The following is a 12,260-nucleotide window of genomic DNA, read 5'->3' as shown; positions in this document are numbered from 1 at the left end:
AGCACGCTGAAAAGCAATATGGAGATTCCTCAAAAATCAAGGAATGGAAGTGCCACATGACCCAGCTATACCATTCCTCAGTAATTGTCCAAAAGAACTAAAATCAGGATACTATAGTGATATAGCCACATCAGTGCTTATAGTGTTGCAATTCACAATAGCCAAGTTATATGGAACCAGCCCAGGTGCCCTTCAATAGATGAATGGATTAAGAAAGTGTGGAATATGTACACAATAGAGTCTTACTCAGCCATAAAGAACAAAATTATGACATTTTCTGGTAAACGCATGGAAATGCTAAGTGAATACGCTAGACTCAGAAACTCAAGGGTCAAATGTTTTCTCTCAAATGTAGGAGCTAGAGCAAAACAAGGGAAAGAAGGCAGCGGGTGGAGGGACGGATATCATAAAGATATAGAGGAAATCCAAAGAGTAGAAAAAGGAGATAGGGAGGGAAGCGGAGGGACTGAAAAGGGGAGGAAATGTGGAATGAATTTAACAAAGTTATGCGATGTGCATGAATAAATATACCACAGCAAATTCCACATTTATGTACAGCTATAAAGCACCAATTAAAAATAAATAGATAAATAAATAGAAGGAAGACCAGTAGACTAGAGGAAAGGGAATAAGGGGGGCTGAAGGGAGGGAAAGAGGAGGCACTGGGAACTGAAATGGATCAAATTAAATTTCACACATGTATGATCATGTCAAAATGAACCCGACTGTTAGATATAACTATAATACACTAATAAATGCATTTTAAAAGTTTGCATTTCTATAGGGATCTCCAAAGGAGTCTTCAGCATGGAGGCAGGTTCATTTGGTTGGTTGGCTGGCTTCTTCAAATCACAACTAAGCATCTGTTTTTCTCCCTCCACCTTGAGCAGGCCCTGTCCCAGGTAAGGTTTCCATGGATGGGACAGTAACCCCTCAAGAACAGAGCAGATTCCTTGGCTTCCTTTCCCAACAGTAGGGAGGCTGGACCCATTTGCAGTGACTGGCTGCCGGGTCGCCTATAAGTGTTCTTTCCAAAAGGCCAAACATCCAGGATGTGGCCCTTCATTTTCCATTTCCTGTCTGAAAGTTTGTCCTTCACTTATAAACAAAGTTGCAATTCTAGCACATGGAGGGTCGCAATGAGCCAACTGGATGCTGGACGAGTTTGGGCATTACTCTGGTGTCGGGGAGGTAGTAATCCCTCTGAATATGCTTTCTCGTTAGAATGACACAAATGTCTCCTTTTACTATTTGTCCTAAAAATAATGCCTCAGCATCTTATCTATCAGTACTTTAGAGTTTTCTGTTTCTGGAGGAGAGATGAGAGATGCAAGTGGGGAGAAAGAGATGGGAGGCTGTGCCACCCGAATGGAAAGGAGAGGTGGCGGGAAGGAGGAAATGAATAGTAAATCTTTTTCCAATTAAGAAAAATGAGAGTGGAAGAAGAAAAGCTCCAGAGGGCACTTTTTGGGGAGGGAAAGATCATAAAAGGCCTGTTATAAAAATCCATTACCCATAAATTTCCTTGCATTAAGCACTGCAAGTCTGGAGAGGTACTGAGAAGTCACTCAGCAGAATCTCCAAATCACAGGATATGTGACTCGGCTTAGCATTATCCGAAAGCTGTGTAACATTTCCGTAGGCATGTCTGCAATGCCACTTTCCCTTACAGGGATTCCTTTTAATTAGTCACAGGCTTATAATCTCCATTTAAGGACATCTTGTTTTCATTTCTCCACTTACTTCATTTCATTTGTCAGACTGTTTACCAAAGTGATAGCAGTACTATAATTTGAAGCTCAACCACGTGAAATTATGGACTTGTGGACTGTATCACACAAATATTTCAGTTTTGAGAGGAAGACTAAAGTTTTTAGATCACTCATATAAGACTCGTCTAAAATGAGTTTATAATTTTTACATTTGAAGATGGAAATGGAAATGGAAATTCCTGTTTCTAGAAGATTGTCTTTGGGAATGAAAAAAATTTGTTGATACACTTGTGGTCCAATGCAGTTGTATTTAAATCAGCCAGTGGGAATGTGGAACTTTCCCTACACCCTGCTCTGGAGCAGGTATTGGTCACTTATATGACCAGATCTAAACATTTATGCAGGAGAAAGAATTGGCAAAATGTAGCATTACCAGTTGTGTTAGTCAGCTTTTCATTACTGTGACCAAAGACCTGACAAGAACAACTTAGAGGAGAAAAAGTTTATTTGGGGTTTATGGTTTCAGAGGTTCAGTCCATGGTTGGCCAACTCCATGGCTTTGGCTTTGAGGTGAGGCAGAACATCAAGGGGAAAGGGCATAGTGAAGGACAGCTGGTCAGCGCATGGCATGGCAGTTAAGAAGCAGAATGGGTGAGAGAAGAATCAGGACAAGATGAGTCCAAGGCCACGCCCCCAGTGACTCACTTTCTCCAACCATACCTTACCTGCCTACAGTTACCACCTAGTAGTTCATTCAAATTATTAATTCATCAAATAGATTAATTTCCTGATGAGGGTATAGGCCCTGTGATTTAACGACTACCTAAAAGCCCCACCTCTGAACCTTACTGTATTGGGGACCATTCTTTCAAACATGAGATTTTCAGGGGACATTAAATATCTAAACCATCACTCCATTGATGGGCACCTGGATCTGAAATGTTCTCTCATGTTTGACTTTTAAAAAATTGACTAAGCCCCGTGCTTATTTTCCACATACTATGTACATTAAAGCAAGATTGTCCTTTAACAGAGACAATGGCCAGAGACTGTCTCCAATTAGATTTGATTTTTGATTGACAACAACTTTTTAAAAAGACTAAGATAATTAAGATTTATATTTTCATATTTCATATGTTCAAGTTTATTTGAGATTCCTATTCACAATTTAAGATTCTTTTTTAGACAGAGAATCCTAGATTGGGCATGAAGAGAAGATGAATTCTTATGACAACACAGGTAGTAACTGAGCTTATCTGCATTAGCCACATTTATACCTGTTGAATCATAGATAAGGGTGGAAAATGAGGAAGGAGTTTGGTCGATTTGATTTTTAACTAGCTTCCTGGCCACTTAAACATTTCTCTTTCTCCTTTTAATTAATTTTGACCAAAGTTTAACTCTAGTGACCACGTGAGCAGCAACACACATATCTTCCACCATCAGCCCTCTCTTTCCATACCTACCCTTTGTAAACATTTGTACATTAAAAAGTGAATGTTTGTATCTGATTATACTTATTGTTTTAATAGGGTGGGGTGGTAGGTGGGCTGGTGCAAATTCAGTCCTGTTTTTGACAAAATGAATAGATTTTAGTTTATCTCAGGAAACTGTCATGAAATTACTCCACCAAAATCTGTATTTAATGAGATGCATTCTTTCTTTTAAAAAGAAATATGAGAAAAATAACAATTCAATAAGAAAGCAAATCCAAATTCTGTTCATATTGTTTCTACTGAATATTATAAACCACTTGTGGACTTTTTTTTTTTTTAAAGAAAATGTGAGTTGTTGAATAAGTTATTCATTTACTCTATCAAACTATCATATCAAGAATGTTTGGAAGCCATGCATGGTGGTACATGCCTGTAATCCTGCAGCTCAGGAGGCTGAAACAGGAGGGTCACAAGTTCAAAGCCAGCCTCAGCAAAAGCAAGGTGCTAAGCAACTCAGTGAGACTCTGTCTCTAAATAAAATACAAAATAGGGCTGGGGATGTGGCTCAGTGGTCAAGTGCCCCTGAATTCAAGTCCTAGTACCAAAGAAGAAAGAAAGAAGGAAGAAGAAGAAGAAGAAGAAGAAGAAGAAGAAGAAGAAGAAGAAGAAGAGGAGGAGGAGGAGGAGGAGGAGGAGGAGGAGGAGGAGGAGGAGGAGGAGGAGGAGGAGGAGGGGGAGGAGGAGAGGGAGGGGGAGAGGAGGAGGGAGAGGAGGGGGAGGAGGGGAGGAGGAGGGGGAAGAAGAAGAAGAATGATGTTTGGAAAACTCTGTGCCTCCTCTACTACATCTATTCATATAAATAGATGAATCTCTATAACATAATGTTGTAAAAGATACTAATCGCACAATGCATACATTAGTATCATGTGAAGGTTTTGAAAGGCAATACTTAAAATGTATTATTTGAGGAGTCATAGTAACCTGATAAAACTACAAAGAAAAACAAGAGAATCATACAAATATTCCAAAATTCAGAATAGTGGTTGTTTGGTTAAAAAGAGAGAGGAATGGGATTGAAAGGAGCAAATTAAGTCTCCTAGTGTTCTATTCAAATTGGATAGTTGGTGCATGGGTATGTTTTATCTTTATAGTGGTCTTACACCATAAACTTATTTTTAGGTACAATGCAATTCATGATAAAAGTCTTTTTAATTTAAAATAATTAACCCATCTAGAATCTATCATTTAAAAATTTTCTATGGCTATGTGTATCAATTCAGAAATGAGCCTCTTGGCTTAAGGATCTGCTTTCTCTGAGGCAGGATGATTCTAGAACATTCTAGAATCTTCTGTAACTCAGTCAGAAACTCTAAGCACTTCCCAGATCTCTTCTATAACCATACAGAATCAGACCCAATCTGGTGGCTGGACAAGATGCTTAAGTCATAATGGGCTAAGAACCAGCCTATTATACATATAGATACACAAAAGTTTTCTTCCATTTGGTCTGAGGCTCTACAACACGTTTCCCCATCACTGTCTGCGGTTAGAGGAACTTGTGTGATTTGGGGATGTCGTCATCATAGGAAGCAAATGCTCTGCTGATGCCTTGTGAGGACATCCATAAGAACACCAGAGTTTGCCAGCACACAATGTTTTATCAAGAATCCAAATTTATGGTTGGTATACAAACTTTAGTGACTCCAATGTGTTTAGGTATGGGGAGAGGGGTGGGAGAAGGGCAGATGGATGAAGTGAGATGTACTTAAGTACTTCTCTTCCTAGGAAATTTTCTTCAAACTCCAGTAAAGGCACAGCAATGATATACCACAAATAATATGGCACATTTTTACCTGTCTTCCCCACCAAAAAAAGTCCTCCTCTAGATCAAAGAGGCTTTGTTTCTATATTCTGTATTAATTACTAACAAACCAATTATCAGCTATTAGTCATTCCTAAACATATTCTGATCTGAAAATACTTCTATTTAAAATTTTTTCTCTATTATAATTTTTCATTGCCTTTCTTTTAAAGACGCCAAGGAAAAAATTTAGAGTTGGACTTTATGTGCATTAAATGAAACCACAACATTTGCAGACACCACATATAAACAAAATCATATTCAAGAGCCTGGAATGTTTCTATAAACTTCTTTTAACTTTCAAATATACAGCAAGTCTGCTGGGCAAATATGACTCACTTCAGTAGCTCAGGATTGTCTCTCCTGATCACAGCGTGGCCTGAGATTTTGCTAAGAGTGTTTGAGCAATTTATGGAGTTGATTGGATATGTTTGGAGAATCTGCTTGCGTTTCACATTATAAAAGAAAATCCCTGGGGGTTTTGGTACATGAGAAAGAATAATGAAAATATATATGAGTCATTTTTCTTCTAAATAGTTGATGAGCATATTTTCAACCCACATGAGGTTTTAACCCTTGAAGTTGGATTCCTTATTCCCAGTTAAGACAGTGACCTTGGAAGAACCAATAGGAATGGCAATCAAATGAAAATAATAATAATAATAATAATAATAATAATAATAATAATAATAATAATAATAATAATAATAAAGCTATCCTTCTTTGAAGTTCTGGGCCCCTGGCTTTCTTCCTTCTGGGTGTGGACTACATGGGAATTATGTAGCTGCAGAAAGCTGGGGGCTGAACTGTGCCTCAATTAAAACCTGAAATCTCCTTTAGCCAACACCACTTTCTCTTAAAGAACTTGTCACATGAAAGTGGATGTCACATACAGTGGGATGCAGACCTATCAGAAGCTGATTTGGGGGTCCAGGCAACTGTCTACTGGTCTATAAGTTATTATGCATTCACATTCATTCTTTTAGTAGTGAAATGATTCAATCTGTTGGTATTTAAGATTCAACACTTTTTTTTAATGTAGGAGTGTGGCAGAAAAAATTAAGGAAAACAGAAAGACTTAGAAACTTTGATCTAAGTAGGGTATTTTGTGACTCGGCCTCATTGTAGTGTATGAAGCCTTATTTTCCCTGAAACTTTTCTCACTGAACCTGTGGATCTGTTTATCTGTATACACATGTGTGCTTACCAAGTCCAGGAATGTGGAAGGACACAAAATGGTTTGAAGATGACAATTCCAGATCTGTTCAGGGGCACTCTTGTAAATTTCTTCAAGTTCAGCAGTGGTTCTCCAGCAATGAAATCTTAGTAAGAGAGTTCCGAGTTCATATCCATACCAAGTATTTTCCCTAGTCTGATAAATAACTGTCTCATATTTAAAAAACACTGTTTTTCAAAAAAATAGGTAGATAGATAGATAGAGATATGGTTTATAAGCTATGGATTCCTTTCATGCATCATAGAATTCATATTTTATTAATAAATAACAAAAGTATAAGCAATTGTGATATCATAACCTTTTCCTAATATTTTAAAAGAATCTTTGGGCTTAACATGTTGGAATCCACAGAGGAGATTAAATCTATCCTCTGAGCCTAGCAGGTTAGCAGTGGACTGTCTTAATATATGCTGATTCTATTTGGTTATAGAAGTGACCGGGCATGGGGATGTGAATTGGAATAACTACTGTGAAAGGAAATCTTACAAATTCTTTTAAATCTACGTGAATGCATACTATTCCACTTCTCACCATCTACCTCAGCCATAGGGAAGAAATGGAAGAAAACCCCAAATGTCTGTGTATAAAACAATAATCAAATAAATTATGAACTCCTACTATGTAGATGATAAAAATAAAGTATGACTCAGGGAACTAATTTTGCCAAGTCTTTAAGTATGTTATTAAATTGTTTAATTTTCAAGATACAGTTATGAAATATACAATGTGTGTAAAAATATACAGTAGCAAGGTTGCAGATCCAAACTTAATTTTACTATTTGATTATTCAGTTAATTACCCAGAACAGCACTGTAGACTATCAACATAAAATCAGTAAATCGGTGCCTGCTATAGACTTAACTTTATGTTTTCACTCTTTCTGAGTATTTAGTGCTCCTAAACATGTAATCAAATCAGCCCCTGCCTCAGTAAAAATAGCTATTCTTTTTTCTTATTCTGTTTTTAAGCATGATTTCCTGTTAAGAGATATTGTTGTGTTAATAAAAACACTATTGCCAGAATTTTACTTGGAAACATCAAGGAGGTTGTCTTGTAGTCTCCAATCATAAAATTAGCAAAATGGAAAAAAGACAGTAGAAGGAAATAAGAGCAATATTCTTCACACCAGGGAGGACTTAGAGTAGAAACAAAACAAAACAGCCTATACTGTAGATGATGTAATCACAAGAACTTTGTCAGGGTTGCTCAAGTCGTGAGAACTACTTGATGGGAGTGTGGGATGAGGGGAACACTAAGGCCTGGAGACAACTAACGCATTGCTCGAGGAACTTCTGCCTGTCAGTCCCTGCTCTTGTCATCTGGTACACAGTTAGACCTCACCCACCCTAAGGTGAAGACACTGAGTCCTCAGCGATTCCCTTATTTGCTGGGTTTGCACTACTTTTGCTTATTTGAACTTTCCATCTAAAATACCCTGAATATAACATGATCATCCTGTGGCTTGAATATATCGAGGCAGCAGAGTGCTAGTCTTAAAAATTGTTGTGTTGTAAAAGCCACAGCATTGCAAGAAAGTTTTCCTGTTGCATAGATCCGTTTTTTTGTTGTTGTTGTTGTTTTCTTATCACATAACACCAAGGCATTTTAGCAATGTTTCTGGAAATGGAAGAAAAGACAATTTTCTCAACTGACACAATCGAATAGCATCATATAATTACAATGGACTTTGGGGATTTTTTGCACTTATTCACAGGTGTACATATGTGCACATGAGCATACATACCATAGACAGTCTCCCTTTCTTTTGAATATCCAATGAGTGATTTTGCTGTTAGCAACACTGGTCTTCCTGCAGACCTTGCTGTGCCCTTCTCCAAGCATTTGTGGCAAGAAATCATCCAAAGCAGTTACCAAGAAACAAAGCAGAACACTCTGTAGTAAACCCTTTTTCAGCCAGTGTGGATAGAAAGCTCATGGGTTCTGATCAACGCAGCATTTTATTTCATAGAGAGTTGCTCAGTTTATTTGTGGATTTTCAAAAAGTAGATCACAAATAAGATGCATTTGATGAGAACCCTGTTAAACATAATTCAGTCTTTCTCAAGATGATTCAGAGGAATTTCAGGATCCCACGCTGCTTCTGAATCATCTGGGAACATCTGTTGTCTTTGTACTGTAGAATATGGGTGGACTGGTTAATATTGGCATCTGCTGAATTTTCACAGAAGGAACACATGGGTCGTTATGCTTTTATTACAATCCAGTGGCTGGTTAGGTATGTGTTTTACTAGCCAACAGCATTTCATATAGGTTTAAATCTGGTGTGTGGAAAATCAGAAATGTTAACATTTTGACTTCAACCAGAACATAGAGCAAAGCTTGTAGTATCATTTAGATAGGATCCTGTATACTTATCTTTTTGGACAAATTTTGCTTATGGTAAAATTAGCACTCTCCTGCATTACTGGTGTTATAGACCTTTTGGAGAGCATACTAAAAGCCTGTAAAACAAACATACTTTTATTTAACTCAGAAATTCTAATCTCTGAGAAATTTTCTTAAGTAAATAATTGCACAAATGGTAAAAATGTATCAATATTGATATCCTTTGCAGCATCATTTATAAGAACATATAATGTTAAAAAAAATAAATAAGAACATAATGTTGAAAAAAATCTTAAATATCAAGCAGTAGAAAAAATGATCAAATAGATTATAGTACATACATATAATTATATTTGGGTGGATTTATAAAATTTTATTATGTATATGTTATTTATACATAAGATGTATAACATATACACATAATATACACATATAGAAAATACTGTTTCTGTTGACAAACTATTAATGTGTTAAAATTAGTCATAAATAAGGTAAATTAAAGAAACTTTATGAAATCATATGTACAAGTGATCCCACTTTATAAAAAAATGTAAATATGTACAATAGGAAAATATTTTATAGAATATATCAAATGAGTACCATGTTTGTACCTGGGTGGTATGATCTTAGGAAGATGATTTTTACTTTTGCCTTTATACATTTTGTATTATCTTGTTTTTAAAGTAATAATTCTATGCTACTTTTAGAATAAAACAAATTGAGTTTTTCCAATGTTGAATGAAGAAAAAAAATAAAAAGAGAATCTGTGATGAAGTATGAAATACAGGTTGTTTTGGAGCATGCCTAAAAGCTAAGGAGTTACAATTTGCTTTGCATTCTGAGGGCTAATGTAGGGAGTCTCACAGTTGAAGGATTTCCACACCTAGCAAGTTATTTGGTACAGACACAATTTCACTTATAAGTATAAAGTCAACTGATAGGTTCTCGAGTCAGCAACCAGGCATTTTATAATTGAAAAATAACATGAAATCATTTTGACTCTTTTTGCTGCTGTCGTTCTTAATTTTGTAAACAATTTTGACTTTTTCCTTTTTTAGTAGTAGTAAAAGATCCCTTCAAACCTAGCTCTGATGACTGTAGAAAAGGGCCTACCAATGGAGAATGGTTGTCCATAAGTTTTAAGCTTCAAAATGTGAAGAATTAGAAGAGACAGCGGGGATGATTGGATTGTTCAGGTCACTCCACCCATGAGAAATCCAAGAGGAGAAAAGGTGGCAAATCTAGTTCGTGTCAGAGCTAAAAGCCAACAACATCCAGCCATGAAGGTCACCGAGTATGTAGAAGGAGAAAAATGGCAACATCTCAGATTTTTCCAATATAGTGGGAAATGAGGGTTTAAAGCTAGATTTCATTAGGAAAGGGAGGACATTTGCTTTTAGCATAGGATATCTCACATGGAGCTCTTGCTTGTCTTGGAAGAGGAAGGTCCCTGTAATAGCCATGGTCTCATGACTGCTCCAGAGATGAAAAAGAGCAAATTAAGACTTTCTGTTTGATTAGTTTGGGAAGCAGTCATGAAGGACTCATTCTCCCTGCTGTGGTTAAAGCTGTCTAGGGAGAAATAAGCCAAGGGAATATCAGACCAAAAATCTGAAGGTTGAAGCCAAACCACTGGGAAGGGCTTTCGACTGCAAACTACAATGTGATTGAACTAGAAAGGAACATTCAACTCATGTCATGTTGACACCTCAAACTCAACAAGTCTGAAATTGAACTCATCTTTCCTCCAAAGCAGCTCCTTAACTGACCTTTTCTAACAACAACAACAAAAAAAAAAATACTGCACTTTAGAATGCTTTGTCATAGCATATCCATTATTTCATGTAATTGCCACACGCCTACAGACAAGGAAATTTAGCTCAGGTTAATCAAAGGCCTACAAGTACCTAAGAGATCAATTCTGAAAAACAAGTTTTCTGAATCCTAATCTAGTCACCCATTGACTTTACCACACTGCCCCTTCTCTTCATATTTGTGGAAAATTACCAGTTAGTTTTATAGAATTAGTAAGTGACACTTTATTTATATTGGCATTTGAGCGTTGCACACTAGCAGATTTTAGTAAGTATGAAGTCAGGAAAGTATGAAGTCTAAAGTGGCAAGGAGCAAACCAACCAGCCCTTGAATTGCTAATCTTGTTTTTCATAAGATACCTAGATGAAAAAAAGTCAGAAGATAATACAGATAAAATGAGGTACTAGAATTGGCCCAAAATGACCAATTTGTAAATTTAACATGAGCAAATCATCATCGTTCACATTAGATAACTGATTGCTGATACAAATTGTATGCTTCCAATGTCATTTTTTTTTAATTTAAAAAGTATTTGGGTTTTATAGTTTTAAGAATCTTGAGTGTGTTCTAGAAGCTGCCATGGAACATGTTGTTAACAATATTGTATTATACACTTAAACATTTATTAAGAGAGTAGATCTCATGTTAAGTATTTTTACCATGATTAAAAAAATTAATTTCTAACATGAAACATGTATGTATTTGGATTTCTTTTTGTAGCTATGTAAGTAACAAAAAACAAAACAAAACAAAAACACTATAACTTTCCACAGTAAAAAGCAGCCCTCTATAATTCAGCCTCATCCACATCCCCCATCAATCCACCAGGCCCTGGGCGGGGCAGCACTCCCCTGGTCTTCTGGAGCTCTGTATCTCAGTGTACATTACACCTTCAGAAGAAGCCAAGTTAACCATCCAGGCCATTTCCTCTTGACTTTGGGCATCTGTAGTTGCACAACCTCAATTCTTCACTTGGAAATAAATATGAGAGGAAATATACCTAGCACAGTGATATTGATTGTAATTTCTCCAAATAGGCATTTGCTTCCAGTGAAACTGTAACTAAGTAACATACACAAGTGGGGAGTCTCCTGTGCGTTTTCAACCTGCCTCACCTCTTAGGCTTCTGTCTAAATATACACCTGTGGGCCACTATGAGGTAGAAGACACTGCTGCAGCATGGTTCAGAGCATAGGAGGGTCCTTAGAGCCACCTCTTCAAAATGCACTGACTTTGAAGCTTCCTAACGCTAATCAATAACACCTCCCCTCGTCAGTAAAAAGAACCTGAAAGGCAAAACAAAATCTAACCAAAAGACCCCTGATTTCAATTCTCTTGAGCAATTTTGGCTTATTATACCAAAGTCTTGGTTTGCTAATGTAACTTGATTCTTTTCTTATCTTGGTGACAGTGCCTATACAAGTATTTCACACAACATACTGAATCCTTTTTAATAGGTCTTTGATTATTTTTGGTTCAATACTTTGGATTTCTGCTTCTAAATTTCATGTGTGATAACTGGCTTAAATCAAGAAATCAAAATATGCTAACCCAACAGTCTCCAAAGGCAGTCTACTTTTACATAGATTTTTTTTTAGGTTACCTGATCATTGTAGATTATCCTCTGTAGTTTTTGTATAATGCTTTTCAAGTTTGAAAACTAACTGGGTGCAGTGGTGCATGCCTGTAACCCCAATGGTTCAGGAGGCTGAGGCAAGAGGATCACAAATTCAAAGCCAGCCTCAGCAAAACCAAGGTTCTAAGCAAATCAGTAAGACCCTATCTCTACATAAAACAAAAAATAGGGCTGAGGTTATGGCTTAGTGGTTGAATGCCCCTGAGTTTAATCCCCA

The 12,260-nt window shown here is 36.8% G+C and overlaps 1 protein-coding gene across 6 annotated transcripts in view; it reads left to right on the top strand.

Moving 5' to 3' along the window:
- Cald1 (caldesmon 1) overlaps positions 1-12,260 on the top strand; it is a 175,671-nt gene that overhangs the window by 125,699 nt on the left and 37,712 nt on the right. The window lies entirely within an intron of this gene.

The sequence above is a fragment of the Marmota flaviventris genome, chromosome 1 (genome assembly GCF_047511675.1).
Source record: "Marmota flaviventris isolate mMarFla1 chromosome 1, mMarFla1.hap1, whole genome shotgun sequence".
NCBI classification, from domain to species: domain Eukaryota; kingdom Metazoa; phylum Chordata; class Mammalia; order Rodentia; family Sciuridae; genus Marmota; species Marmota flaviventris.
The sequence above is the reverse complement of the archived record's forward strand: the minus strand, read 5'-3'. Positions and strand labels throughout refer to the sequence as shown.